Source organism: Ipomoea triloba, chromosome 13 (genome assembly GCF_003576645.1).
Source record: "Ipomoea triloba cultivar NCNSP0323 chromosome 13, ASM357664v1".
NCBI lineage: Eukaryota > Viridiplantae > Streptophyta > Magnoliopsida > Solanales > Convolvulaceae > Ipomoea > Ipomoea triloba.
Window position 1 is genome coordinate 17,604,135 of NC_044928.1, and position 13,274 is coordinate 17,617,408.

The following is a 13,274-nucleotide window of genomic DNA, read 5'->3' on the forward strand; positions in this document are numbered from 1 at the left end:
GCTAACTGCACTTCAATGTGTTTCTTATCAGTTGCAGATTAGTGTGGGCCCCTGTAGCCGATGAGCTCGGAATAGAAGGGAAGTACAGGTTGAGGTCTACTCTTTGATGTAGACAGGGATTGTTATTAATGTTGTAAGTTTAGCCTGTGCACTTAGAGTGGAGTTTGTCAAAGAGGTGATAGAATTCACTCTAGGTGTGGCGGTAGCACCCGGTTTTCTGTTGATATGATGTAAGCTTCCGCAGCGTTATATTACGCATATTGTAATAGTTGTCGGAGCAGAAATTGGGGTGTTACAATTTCGATCTGTGTGGTTATTCTGCTTAAATGCATTTGCCTTAGCCATCTTTATTTTCATATGTAGAATGTTAAGGCGAGGGCTGCTAGGTAGTCAATTCTCTTATATAATGAGGCTCTTCAAGGTTCGTACAATTTGAATTGGCTAGTTGTTTTTCTTCTTCAACAAACTCTGACCCTGGCCTGTTATAATTTAAGATTGGATTAATGTTATCAATTGGAATGTAATTACACACCAGTCAAGTCCAATTAAAAGATTGAGTCAAATCAATTACCTTGTTTAACACATGCCCTTATAAACACATATATTTATCTAATTTTTTAGTGTGGGGATGTAGCTCAGATGGTAGAGCGCTCGCTTAGCATGCTGTTGGTCCCAAGGGGATGGGGTACATGTCTAGAGGGGGGGGGTGAATAGACTTGTATATGATTTTGCAAATCTTTTTCGACTTCTCGTGTGTATTGGACTTAGGATGTTTAGGTCCGATACCTCACAAGATGAAGACAAAGTTTTATGCGCAGCGGAAAGGTTATCCCCTTTTAGTTAGCACGAGTTTGAGTTAGTTCGAGAGGTGCGGTTAAATGCAGTGCAGTTCGAGAGTTAGATAGCGAGAGATAAAAACAGAAAGTAAATGCGAGAGAGATTTTTAAGTGGTTCGGCCAACCCGCCTACATCCACTCTTCTTCCAGAAACTCCCTTGAAGGATTGCACTAAAACTTCCCTTTTTAGTACAATGTCGAGCGCTTGAGCTTTGATCACGAAGCCCGCCTCAAGCCTCAGGTTTTTCGCCCCGCTTCTTGTTACTCCACCTATCGAGCACTTGAGCTTTGATCACCAAGCCCGCCTCAAGCCTCAGGATCTTCACAAGACAGCTCCCAGGTTACTCCGCCTCTCCTCAGGTTTTTCTCCCCGCTTCCAGTTACTCCACCTCTCGAGCACTTGAGCTTTGATCACCAAGCCCGCCTCAAGCCTCAGGATCTTCACTAGACAGCTGCCAGGTTACTCCGCCTCTTCTTGCTTAATCCAAAGCAAGGACCTTTGGTTGTCACAGTTGAGTGTAACAAGCTCCAATCTGACCAGAAGCTATCGTTGTATCAATGTTGATGTAGGGCAGCTTCGATCACCTTCTAGATGTATATTCTTCTTCTCCAAACTTTATTCATGCTTCCTGACCATCATTCAGTCTTTTGGAGAAATGTCAGTTTATCGAGACCAAGATTGATGTCTCGATTGTTTGATGTCTTGATCCCCATGTATCGAGAGATCTATCTCTCGAACTCTGCTTATGTCTCGAACTGGGTTGTTGTATCGAGAGGTCCTACCTCTCGAACTATGCTTATGTCTCGAGACTTAGTTGATGTCTCGCAGACCCTTATTCCTCCAGTGTTGTCCCGTGCCTTCTTCTGATCTATCTATAGGATTACAACACGAGACTTTCTAAGATGTTCACTCAAGTTTACCTTAAGCTTAAATATTTTCCGAGTTGAGCTCAAGTTACCCGGTTGTATTTTCGCTCTTAGTTTACTTGTCGAACTTACATTGATTCCTATCTTTCGAGACTTAGGGGATTCTAAAATACATTTTGGTATCATCAAAACCTAATACATTATGTTCCTAACAATTTCCCCCTTTTTGATGATGCCAACACTTATACTTACTCGTATGACTGATTAGCAAGAAAAGAACATTGATTTTATTTTCAGCGCATACGGTAAGTTTGACAAGCGAGCTAATTTGCTAAAGCATGAAGTAAAAACTCACGCAACACCCCAGCAAAAGATATATATATATATTAACATAACGGGAATGTTTTATAAGGCTTTTAGCAGAAAAGATAAAATAGAAGAAAAAGAGATCAAGAACAATCAGAGATGATCAAGAAAGAGTTATGGACTACGAGAGCTTACTTCTTGTTTGCTCGAATCTTCTTGTTGATTGCTTCTCGTGTCTTGATGGGGTTTTTTGTGTCTACCAAGCTCAGATAGTCATCTGTGACATGGAAGAATAGGTAGTTTCTAAATGCCTCCCCAACAAACTCACCTTTAATTACTTCGTTCTTCCACCAGTAGATACATTCTTCTGGAGACATGTTGCTGTGAATAGACATTCCAACATACTTCACCAGATTGAAGATCTGATGGACGAGACTTTGCTCGGTGTCTTCTCTATTTCCGAACTTGAAGGCGATCATCTTTTGTTCATCTTTTCTTTCTTTCTCTGTTTGTTGTTCTTGCCTTTTCCTTTTTCTTTCTCTGTCTTCTTCTCTTCGCTTCTCTAATTCTTTTGTGCGCTGAACCCTTAGATCCTCCTTCCTCTTGGCTTCCTCCACTGCCTTGCTTGTTGTCTTTGGGACTTTTGGAGGTGGTCCAGCTGGTTCACTTGCTGCCCTTCTCTTATTGCTAGTTATTGATGTCCTTTCCTGAGTCCTTTCCCCCTTGGTGGCATCATCTGTGCGGGAAAGAAGGGTGGACATGCCTTCGAAGAGTGCTTGTAGTTGGGCAGGCACTTGGTTCGAAAGATCATCGAGTAGCGCTTTCATCACTTCCTGTCGAAGCTCACTAGAGTATTGGAAGGCTCGAAGCTCTGCTTGTATCTCAGCTAATTCAGCTCTCGCACTTGCAGCCTCTGCTCGAGCTACAGCAGCTTCATCTACAGCTTTCCGTGCTGCATCCTCAGCCCATACTGCCTGTTCGAGAAGTTCTGCATGACGGCCTTGGGAGTCACTTGTGCCAGCAGCAGGCATTGCAGCATTGCGGACAACAGCGAGTATCCTCTCGAGCTGAGCCATCTTCTGAGATTGATCAGCCATGAATTGACGCACTTCGCCAATGAAGGCTTCTTCGGCCTGTTGATCATAGTCAGAAGTAGAAGAAGAGAAGTGAGAAGTACCTTTTATCGGAGGGGACTTGGGTGCTTCCAGATTTCCACCCATGACTTGCAGTTGTGAGTCCACCTCTCGATTGAGTGTCTGAGGGGTCGCAGGGACACTGGGTTCAGAGCGCGAAGGTAGCTCCATGTCAGGCGCTTCCCGGTTTCCACCTGAGGGATGGATCACTTCTTGCTCTTCACCTCTCGAACCTGGAGCCTCAGCTTCAGCGACTGTTGAGATTGGATCAGCCAGGGAGGGTTCTTCGGTATTGGACGCTTCCCGGTTTCCATCCAATAGAAGTTCCCCCTCAGCGTCACCTCTCGAACCAGTGCTGAGAACTTGGTTCTCTACTGGTGGGGTTGGAGACGAAGTGTTGACAGGTGTTTCCCTGTTTCCACCTTCGATGTTCGCATCGTCCTCCTTAGTACCTCTCGAACCAGCAGGACTTGGGACATTTTGCTCTCGTTGCTCATCAGATTGCGGAGGGCAGAGGATGCTCTGGGCGGTGCAGTCTCTAGTCGGATTTTATTCCAAAAATCCTGCTTGTCCAAGTCGTAATCCGAGAGGTGCTGGACTGCTTCCTCCGACGTCGCGAAGTCGAATGCTGCTCTGAGGTCACCAACAGAGGTAGTGATATCAATCTCATTGAACCGACTCTCTATTTTTCCCTTCGTGACCTTGGCATTCGCGAACCAGTCAGTAAAGTCGAGTTCATGAATGGTTTGGTAGTCGTGCGTCATGTATTTCATTAGTCCTGCCTTCTCAAACTTCTTCAGGACTTTCTCCGCCATCTTTGGATTTGACGAGTGGGTGATGAAGCCGTTTTTGTCAAGGATACTCCCCGCCTTGACTTGTTTGATCTGAGTGCGAATGTGTGGCAACTCCCTCTGATATGCGACGGAAGATGAGGTTGATGTGGAGGATTCGGACGCCATAGTTGACAGATTTGAGGTTTTGGAGGGAATGTGTACAGTGTTTAGGATTTGGGGGTTTTGGGTATTCGGTTTGAGCTTGAATCCGGGTAAGGAAGAAGAATTTGGCTTTTATATCATGTGGATTCGGGTTGGATATATGGGTAGGGTTGAGAGCTTGACCCGAAAAAGGGATCCCGGTTAATTTAAAAGAATTTAAAGGTCAGAAATACCCTTTATAACGGTTATGTATGTAAGATATGGTAAGGGTATTTTGGTAATATATAATACGGTTTTGGATAGTGGGATATAAAGAGATGATATTTATATAAGCCTGCTCCCACTTATCAAGATAATGCCTTTAAGAGCGGAAAACCGTCATTAACCGAAGACCACGTGGCTAACATTAATGCCCAAAGTTAGCCATTCCACATATATCCGTTGAGCTCATTAGTTTTACTCTCGAAGGTAAACTCTCGATTTTGCTAGTTTAAGGATCTTCCCCCTGAGTGATTGATCCCTAAACCTCCTTATTCCTCCATCTAAGCATTCCTGTGGTTAAGGATCTTCCCCCTGAGTGATCGATCCCTAACCCTCCTTATTCCTCCATTTAGAGATACGTAGATAGTCAGTTTGATATCTTTTGAAGTGATCTCTCGAACTACCCTTCTTCGAGACATAACACAAAAAGGCAAACTGAACATGTACCTCTCGAACTACCTTTCGAACACAGATTGCGATACGGAGACAAGATTGATTCATCAAAAGATATCACTTGGAACATTTCCTTAAGTTCATTTAGTGATTTTCGAAAACATTACATATGAATCAATATCCTAATAGATTCCATAGAAACTTTTGTTTGGCCTTGGATAGCCTAATAGGAATCTATCGTTAGAACATGAACTAGCCATCTAAAGTCCTATTTCTCCTAATAACAGACCTAGAGGTGGCTACTCCCCTTCTTGTTCTTCTCTCCGCTGCTGCCTTCCTCACAGGCTTCATCTCCCTTTCCCTTGGTTCTCCATTTGGTTGAGGGAGGTCCTTTTCCAGAATGTGCAGCGGTAGGAGTCCCACTTGTGCAAGACTCTTCTCCTGACTCCAGTATCCCATCGTTGTGGATCTCCTCGCATTTGGGGATCCATTCACCTTGGATGGGAATAGGAGGCTTGCTTGGATTATCAGGAAGCTCCGCAATCTGTTCACCCTTCGTTGATTCTGGATAGTTTTCTCCTTGAAAGTCTTTGGACTTCGTTGCTGATTTTCTCCCTCTATACAAGAACGGTACATCGTCTTTTCCTTTCTTCTTCTCCATGAAGAAGTCGATGACATGAACTGATGAGAAAACCCTTCTATTTATGGCCCAAAATGGTTACCACTGTTGAGTCACGGGATTCCATATGAATGACCATTCAATGCTGTGTAACTTCAAGGCTGCCATAAAGTTGATGAAACCGCCCCTCACATGCGAAACAGTTCATGGCACTAAATACAAGAAGATAAGATTTGATCATTCATCCCAATTCTATCATTCCCAATTCTAACCTTAGTTGAGAGAATCTATTTTCACATAACGCTTTTGTGAAAATATCTGCTAGTTGCTCCTCCGTTGCAACGTATTCCAAAGTTATATCCTTTTTCTCAACATGGTCTCGGATGAAGTGATACTTGATATCAATGTGTTTTGTTCTTGAATGTAACACTGGATTCTGAGTGATAGCTATAGCACTTGTGTTGTCACACATGATCTTAACCTCTTTACATTCAACACCATAATCCAGTAGTTGTTGCTTCATCCATAAAACCTGAGCACAGCAACTTCCAGCTGCTACATATTCTGCCTCAGCGGTGCTTGTAGCTATCAAATGCTGTTTCTTGCTAAACCATGAGACAAGTCTTCCACCTAGAAACTGACATGTCCCTGATGTGCTCTTTCGATCTATTTTACAATCGGCAAAGTCCGCATCTGAATATCCCATAAGTTCGAAAGATCCACCTCTCGAATACCAAAGTCCAACACTTTGCGTACCTTTGAGATATCTAAGGATCTTTTTAGATGCATTTAAGTGACTTTCCTTAGGACTTGCCTGAAATCTAGCACATACACCTACTGCAAAGGATATATCTGGTTTACTAGCAGTTAAATAAAGAAGAGATCCGATGATACCTCGATATGTAGTTTGATCGACCTCTCGACCTTCACTGTCGACAACGATACGTAGAGAGGTTCCCATGGGTACTTTGACTGAGGATTTCCCTTCTATGTTGTATTTTCTGAGCAGATCCTTGGTGTATTTCTCCTGATGGATGAAGATACCTTCCTTAAGCTGTCTGACTTGTAATCCAAGGAAGTAGTTGAGTTCTCCCATCATGCTCATCTCGAACTTCCCTTTCATCAACCTGGAGAACTTCTCGCACAAGTCTGGATTGGTGCTTCCAAAAATGATATCGTCCACATAGATTTGCACCAATAGAGTGTGATCCTCATCCTTAATTCTAAACAATGTTTTGTCCACTAGGCCTTTGGTGAACCCACACTGAAGTAGAAAAGAGGATAAGGTGTCATACCAAGCTCTCGGAGCTTGTTTTAAGCCGTAAAGTGCCTTCTACAACTTGTATACTTTGTCAGCTCCCACGTCCTTCAAGAAACCCGGAGGTTGTTCAACGTACACCTCTTCTTCGAGAAGTCCGTTCAGAAAAGCGCTCTTGACATCCATTTGATATACTTTAAAGTCTTTGAAGGCGGCATATGCGAGAAAGATGCGTATTGCTTCGAGACGTGCCACTGGAGCGAAGGTTTCATCAAAATCTATTCCTTCCTCCTGACAATAGCCTTTGGCAACAAGTTTGGCCTTGTTCCTAACAATAAGTCCATCCTCATTCATCTTGTTTCTGAAAACCCACTTTGTACCTATGACATTCTGATGATGAGGTCTCGGAACTAGTTCCCACACATCGTTCCGTTCAAACTGATGAAGTTCCTCTTGCATGGCTTGTACCCAATCTGGATCACATAGAGCCTCATCGATCACCTTAGGCTCTATTTGCGATAGAAAGCAAGCAACCATGCTTTCTCTGTATTCTGATCTGGTCCGAACTCTGTCACGTACATCTCCAATCACTTGATCAGCAGGGTGACTTCTCAGCCATCTTAGGTCGGGTTGTGGCTCCTCAGTTGACACTTCCGTTGAAGGTTGAGATGTGGGTTGAGCATCTATGATCTGGATCGGATCAACTGAGTTAGGAGCTTTCTTCTTGGTAGGCTCTTCATCATCTGATTCTGACGGGAGTTCCGCTACGTCTCGAACTATCGGTTTCTTCCCATCGAGATGTGAGTCTAATCTCTCGATTGACTCCGACTGAGCTTCCTCAGCTGCTTCCATTGACTTTGATGGTTGATCTGTTGATGCTCTATCATCAAAAGAGACATGTATGGATTCTTCAACCACCAACCTTCGCTTGTTGAAGACTCTGAAAGCTTTACTGGTTGATGAGTATCCCAGAAATACTCCATCATCTGCCTTTTCATCAAAAGTTCTTAGCTGAGTCTTCCCATTGTTGTGGACATAGCATTTGCACCCGAATGTGTGGAAGTAGCTTACATTCGGTTTCCTTCCATTCCACAACTCATATGGAGTCTTTCCAACTCCTTTCACGATCAAGGACCGATTTTGGGTATAGCACGCTGTGTTGATTGCTTCTGCCCAAAATCCTTGAGATATGTTAGCTTGCGAGAGCATGGTCCTTGCGGCTTCCTTGAGAGTTCTGTTCCTTCTTTCAGCAACTCCGTTCTGTTGAGGCGTTCGAGCAGCTGACAACTGATGATGAATACCGTTTTCGTTGCAGTAGCTCTCGATAACTTGATTAACGAACTCTCCACCTTGATCTGACCGAATCTTTAGTATCGAGACATCCTTTTAAATTTGAACTGTGCCAATTCCAGCATAAGTCTTCCTTGCTCCTTGCCAGCATACATAGGGATGGTTTGGCAGATTTCTAATCCACTATGTACATGGTTCCTTTCCTTGCTGCTTCCAGGACGACTTCGAGAGATTCCTCTTGTATGATTTGGCACTTGCCTTTGGTGAAGATTACTCTGTAGCCCTTGTCACAGAACTGGCTTGTGCTAAGGAGGTTGAATTTGAGCCCCTCAACGTAGGATACCCCCTTGATCACCAATTCATTCTTATGAATTTCACCAACAGCCTTTGTGCGTCCTTTCTTCTCGTTGTCTCCAAATGTCACCAGGGGACCTTNTGGATTATCAGGAAGCTCCGCAATCTGTTCACCCTTCGTTGATTCTGGATAGTTTTCTCCTTGAAAGTCTTTGGACTTCGTTGCTGATTTTCTCCCTCTATACAAGAACGGTACATCGTCTTTTCCTTTCTTCTTCTCCATGAAGAAGTCGATGACATGAACTGATGAGAAAACCCTTCTATTTATGGCCCAAAATGGTTACCACTGTTGAGTCACGGGATTCCATATGAATGACCATTCAATGCTGTGTAACTTCAAGGCTGCCATAAAGTTGATGAAACCGCCCCTCACATGCGAAACAGTTCATGGCACTAAATACAAGAAGATAAGATTTGATCATTCATCCCAATTCTATCATTCCCAATTCTAACCTTAGTTGAGAGAATCTATTTTCACATAACGCTTTTGTGAAAATATCTGCTAGTTGCTCCTCCGTTGCAACGTATTCCAAAGTTATATCCTTTTTCTCAACATGGTCTCGGATGAAGTGATACTTGATATCAATGTGTTTTGTTCTTGAATGTAACACTGGATTCTGAGTGATAGCTATAGCACTTGTGTTGTCACACATGATCTTAACCTCTTTACATTCAACACCATAATCCAGTAGTTGTTGCTTCATCCATAAAACCTGAGCACAGCAACTTCCAGCTGCTACATATTCTGCCTCAGCGGTGCTTGTAGCTATCAAATGCTGTTTCTTGCTAAACCATGAGACAAGTCTTCCACCTAGAAACTGACATGTCCCTGATGTGCTCTTTCGATCTATTTTACAATCGGCAAAGTCCGCATCTGAATATCCCATAAGTTCGAAAGATCCACCTCTCGAATACCAAAGTCCAACACTTTGCGTACCTTTGAGATATCTAAGGATCTTTTTAGATGCATTTAAGTGACTTTCCTTAGGACTTGCCTGAAATCTAGCACATACACCTACTGCAAAGGATATATCTGGTTTACTAGCAGTTAAATAAAGAAGAGATCCGATGATACCTCGATATGTAGTTTGATCGACCTCTCGACCTTCACTGTCGACAACGATACGTAGAGAGGTTCCCATGGGTACTTTGACTGAGGATTTCCCTTCTATGTTGTATTTTCTGAGCAGATCCTTGGTGTATTTCTCCTGATGGATGAAGATACCTTCCTTAAGCTGTCTGACTTGTAATCCAAGGAAGTAGTTGAGTTCTCCCATCATGCTCATCTCGAACTTCCCTTTCATCAACCTGGAGAACTTCTCGCACAAGTCTGGATTGGTGCTTCCAAAAATGATATCGTCCACATAGATTTGCACCAATAGAGTGTGATCCTCATCCTTAATTCTAAACAATGTTTTGTCCACTAGGCCTTTGGTGAACCCACACTGAAGTAGAAAAGAGGATAAGGTGTCATACCAAGCTCTCGGAGCTTGTTTTAAGCCGTAAAGTGCCTTCTACAACTTGTATACTTTGTCAGCTCCCACGTCCTTCAAGAAACCCGGAGGTTGTTCAACGTACACCTCTTCTTCGAGAAGTCCGTTCAGAAAAGCGCTCTTGACATCCATTTGATATACTTTAAAGTCTTTGAAGGCGGCATATGCGAGAAAGATGCGTATTGCTTCGAGACGTGCCACTGGAGCGAAGGTTTCATCAAAATCTATTCCTTCCTCCTGACAATAGCCTTTGGCAACAAGTTTGGCCTTGTTCCTAACAATAAGTCCATCCTCATTCATCTTGTTTCTGAAAACCCACTTTGTACCTATGACATTCTGATGATGAGGTCTCGGAACTAGTTCCCACACATCGTTCCGTTCAAACTGATGAAGTTCCTCTTGCATGGCTTGTACCCAATCTGGATCACATAGAGCCTCATCGATCACCTTAGGCTCTATTTGCGATAGAAAGCAAGCAACCATGCTTTCTCTGTATTCTGATCTGGTCCGAACTCTGTCACGTACATCTCCAATCACTTGATCAGCAGGGTGACTTCTCAGCCATCTTAGGTCGGGTTGTGGCTCCTCAGTTGACACTTCCGTTGAAGGTTGAGATGTGGGTTGAGCATCTATGATCTGGATCGGATCAACTGAGTTAGGAGCTTTCTTCTTGGTAGGCTCTTCATCATCTGATTCTGACGGGAGTTCCGCTACGTCTCGAACTATCGGTTTCTTCCCATCGAGATGTGAGTCTAATCTCTCGATTGACTCCGACTGAGCTTCCTCAGCTGCTTCCATTGACTTTGATGGTTGATCTGTTGATGCTCTATCATCAAAAGAGACATGTATGGATTCTTCAACCACCAACCTTCGCTTGTTGAAGACTCTGAAAGCTTTACTGGTTGATGAGTATCCCAGAAATACTCCATCATCTGCCTTTTCATCAAAAGTTCTTAGCTGAGTCTTCCCATTGTTGTGGACATAGCATTTGCACCCGAATGTGTGGAAGTAGCTTACATTCGGTTTCCTTCCATTCCACAACTCATATGGAGTCTTTCCAACTCCTTTCACGATCAAGGACCGATTTTGGGTATAGCACGCTGTGTTGATTGCTTCTGCCCAAAATCCTTGAGATATGTTAGCTTGCGAGAGCATGGTCCTTGCGGCTTCCTTGAGAGTTCTGTTCCTTCTTTCAGCAACTCCGTTCTGTTGAGGCGTTCGAGCAGCTGACAACTGATGATGAATACCGTTTTCGTTGCAGTAGCTCTCGATAACTTGATTAACGAACTCTCCACCTTGATCTGACCGAATCTTTAGTATCGAGACATCCTTTTAAATTTGAACTGTGCCAATTCCAGCATAAGTCTTCCTTGCTCCTTGCCAGCATACATAGGGATGGTTTGGCAGATTTCTAATCCACTATGTACATGGTTCCTTTCCTTGCTGCTTCCAGGACGACTTCGAGAGATTCCTCTTGTATGATTTGGCACTTGCCTTTGGTGAAGATTACTCTGTAGCCCTTGTCACAGAACTGGCTTGTGCTAAGGAGGTTGAATTTGAGCCCCTCAACGTAGGATACCCCCTTGATCACCAATTCATTCTTATGAATTTCACCAACAGCCTTTGTGCGTCCTTTCTTCTCGTTGTCTCCAAATGTCACCAGGGGACCTTNAATTCTCTTTCGAGACATTCTTAAGCATATCTCTTTCAGCAGTTAGCTTGCTGTTTTCTTCCCGGATTTTGGCATGAGTGCTGTTAGCGATACCGAGATCCCTTTTAAGTGTTTCAAGCATCTCAAAGGGATCTTCATCGCTTCCGAACGAAGAACAACGAGAGGTAGAGGTAGAGCAGCGAGATGTGGAAGTAGAGGTTACCTCATTGTCAATGGCCATTAAACATTGATCCTCTTCTTCCTCGGTATATAAGCAGATGAGTCCCCTTTCATCTTCTGAGCTGCTGCTGCCTTCATTGGAGCTCGATGTCTCGGACTCCTCGATTGTTCTCTCGAGTTCCTCAGCAACAAGCGCCTTTCTGCGCAGATGTTTCCTTGAATCTCCCTTGAAGCCACTTTGTGCTGGCTTCTCTTTGGATTCCTCCTTTCTCCTGGAATCCCTGCCTTCTTGGCCTTGATACTTACTTACCATAGGGTAAGGACATTCAGCCTTGAAGTGCCCTGGTCTCCTGCAGTTGTAGCAGAGACCCTGATTTTCCTCCTCTATCCTTCTGGATGAATGTTTCTCATTGTTCCTTCTTGAGGAGGAAGGTGAACTTGTGTTGCTCTCCGTTGACTTCCTCATGAATTTCCTGAATTTCCTCATGAAGAGAGCAAACTGTTCGACAGATAACATATTAGTGGGATTAGGATCTGACCTTGAAGAGGTGGATGGTTGATCAGCAACCAGTGCCACATTCCGTCTGTCCACCACGTCCTCATCTCTCGGAAGCATCTCAAATTCGAAGGCTTTGAGATCTCTGAAAAGTTGGTTGGTTGTGGTGTTCTTCAAATCCCTGTGATCACGCATTGTGATCACCTTCATTTCCCACTCCTTGGTAAGGCCTCGTAAGACCTTCAGGTTTAGCTCCTTTTGTGGAATCTCCTTCTCGAGATCACTGATCTCGATTGATAGCTTCATGAACCGAGATTCCATGCTGTCGATGCTCTCCCCTGGCTTCATCTTGAAGTCCTCGAACTTCTTCATGGCCACGGTGAGCTTGTTCTCCTTTTCCTGTTCGTCACCTTCACCAATTAACATCAAAGTATCCCATACCTCTTTTGCCGTTTTGCACTTTCTCACTTTTGGGAAGATGGTTTCGTCTATAGCTCTGAAGAGAATATCCTTGGCAATATTGTCCAGGTTGTTTCTCTTCCTATCATCACTTGTCCATTCTTCCCTAGGTTTTGGGATGTACTTTTGTGTGTCTTGGGTTTGAGCTGCAGCAGTATTGACCATTAAGATTTTGACTGGTCCAGAAGTTATAACCTCGGCCATCTCATCATGGAGGGCTGATAGATACGCAAGCATGCGTGTTTTCCAGTCATCGAACCTACTAAGATCAAAAAGAAGATGTCTCGACAACATGCTATCCATTTTAAAAAATATCTCGTGCTTTGAAAGATTTTTAAAAGATTTTTCAAAGAAGGATCCGTGCTTTGAAAGATTTTTAAAAGATTTTTCAAAGAAGGATCTCTGCTTTGAAAGATTTTTAAAAGATTTTTCAAAGAAGGATCTCTAGGCAATATAAACAAAGGTTTATATTTCAAAGAAGGATCTCTAGGCAATATAAACAAAGGTTTATATTTCAAAGAAGGATCTCTAGGCAATATAAACAAAGGTTTATATTCATCAGAGAACTTGCTCTGATACCAATTGTTGGTCCCAAGGGGATGGGGTACAAGTCTAGAGGGGGGGGGGTGAATAGACTTGTATAAGATTTTGCAATCTTTTCGACCTCTCGTGTGTATTGAACTTAGGATGTTTAGGTTCGATACCTCACGAGGTGAAGACAAAGTTTTATGCGCAGCGGAAAT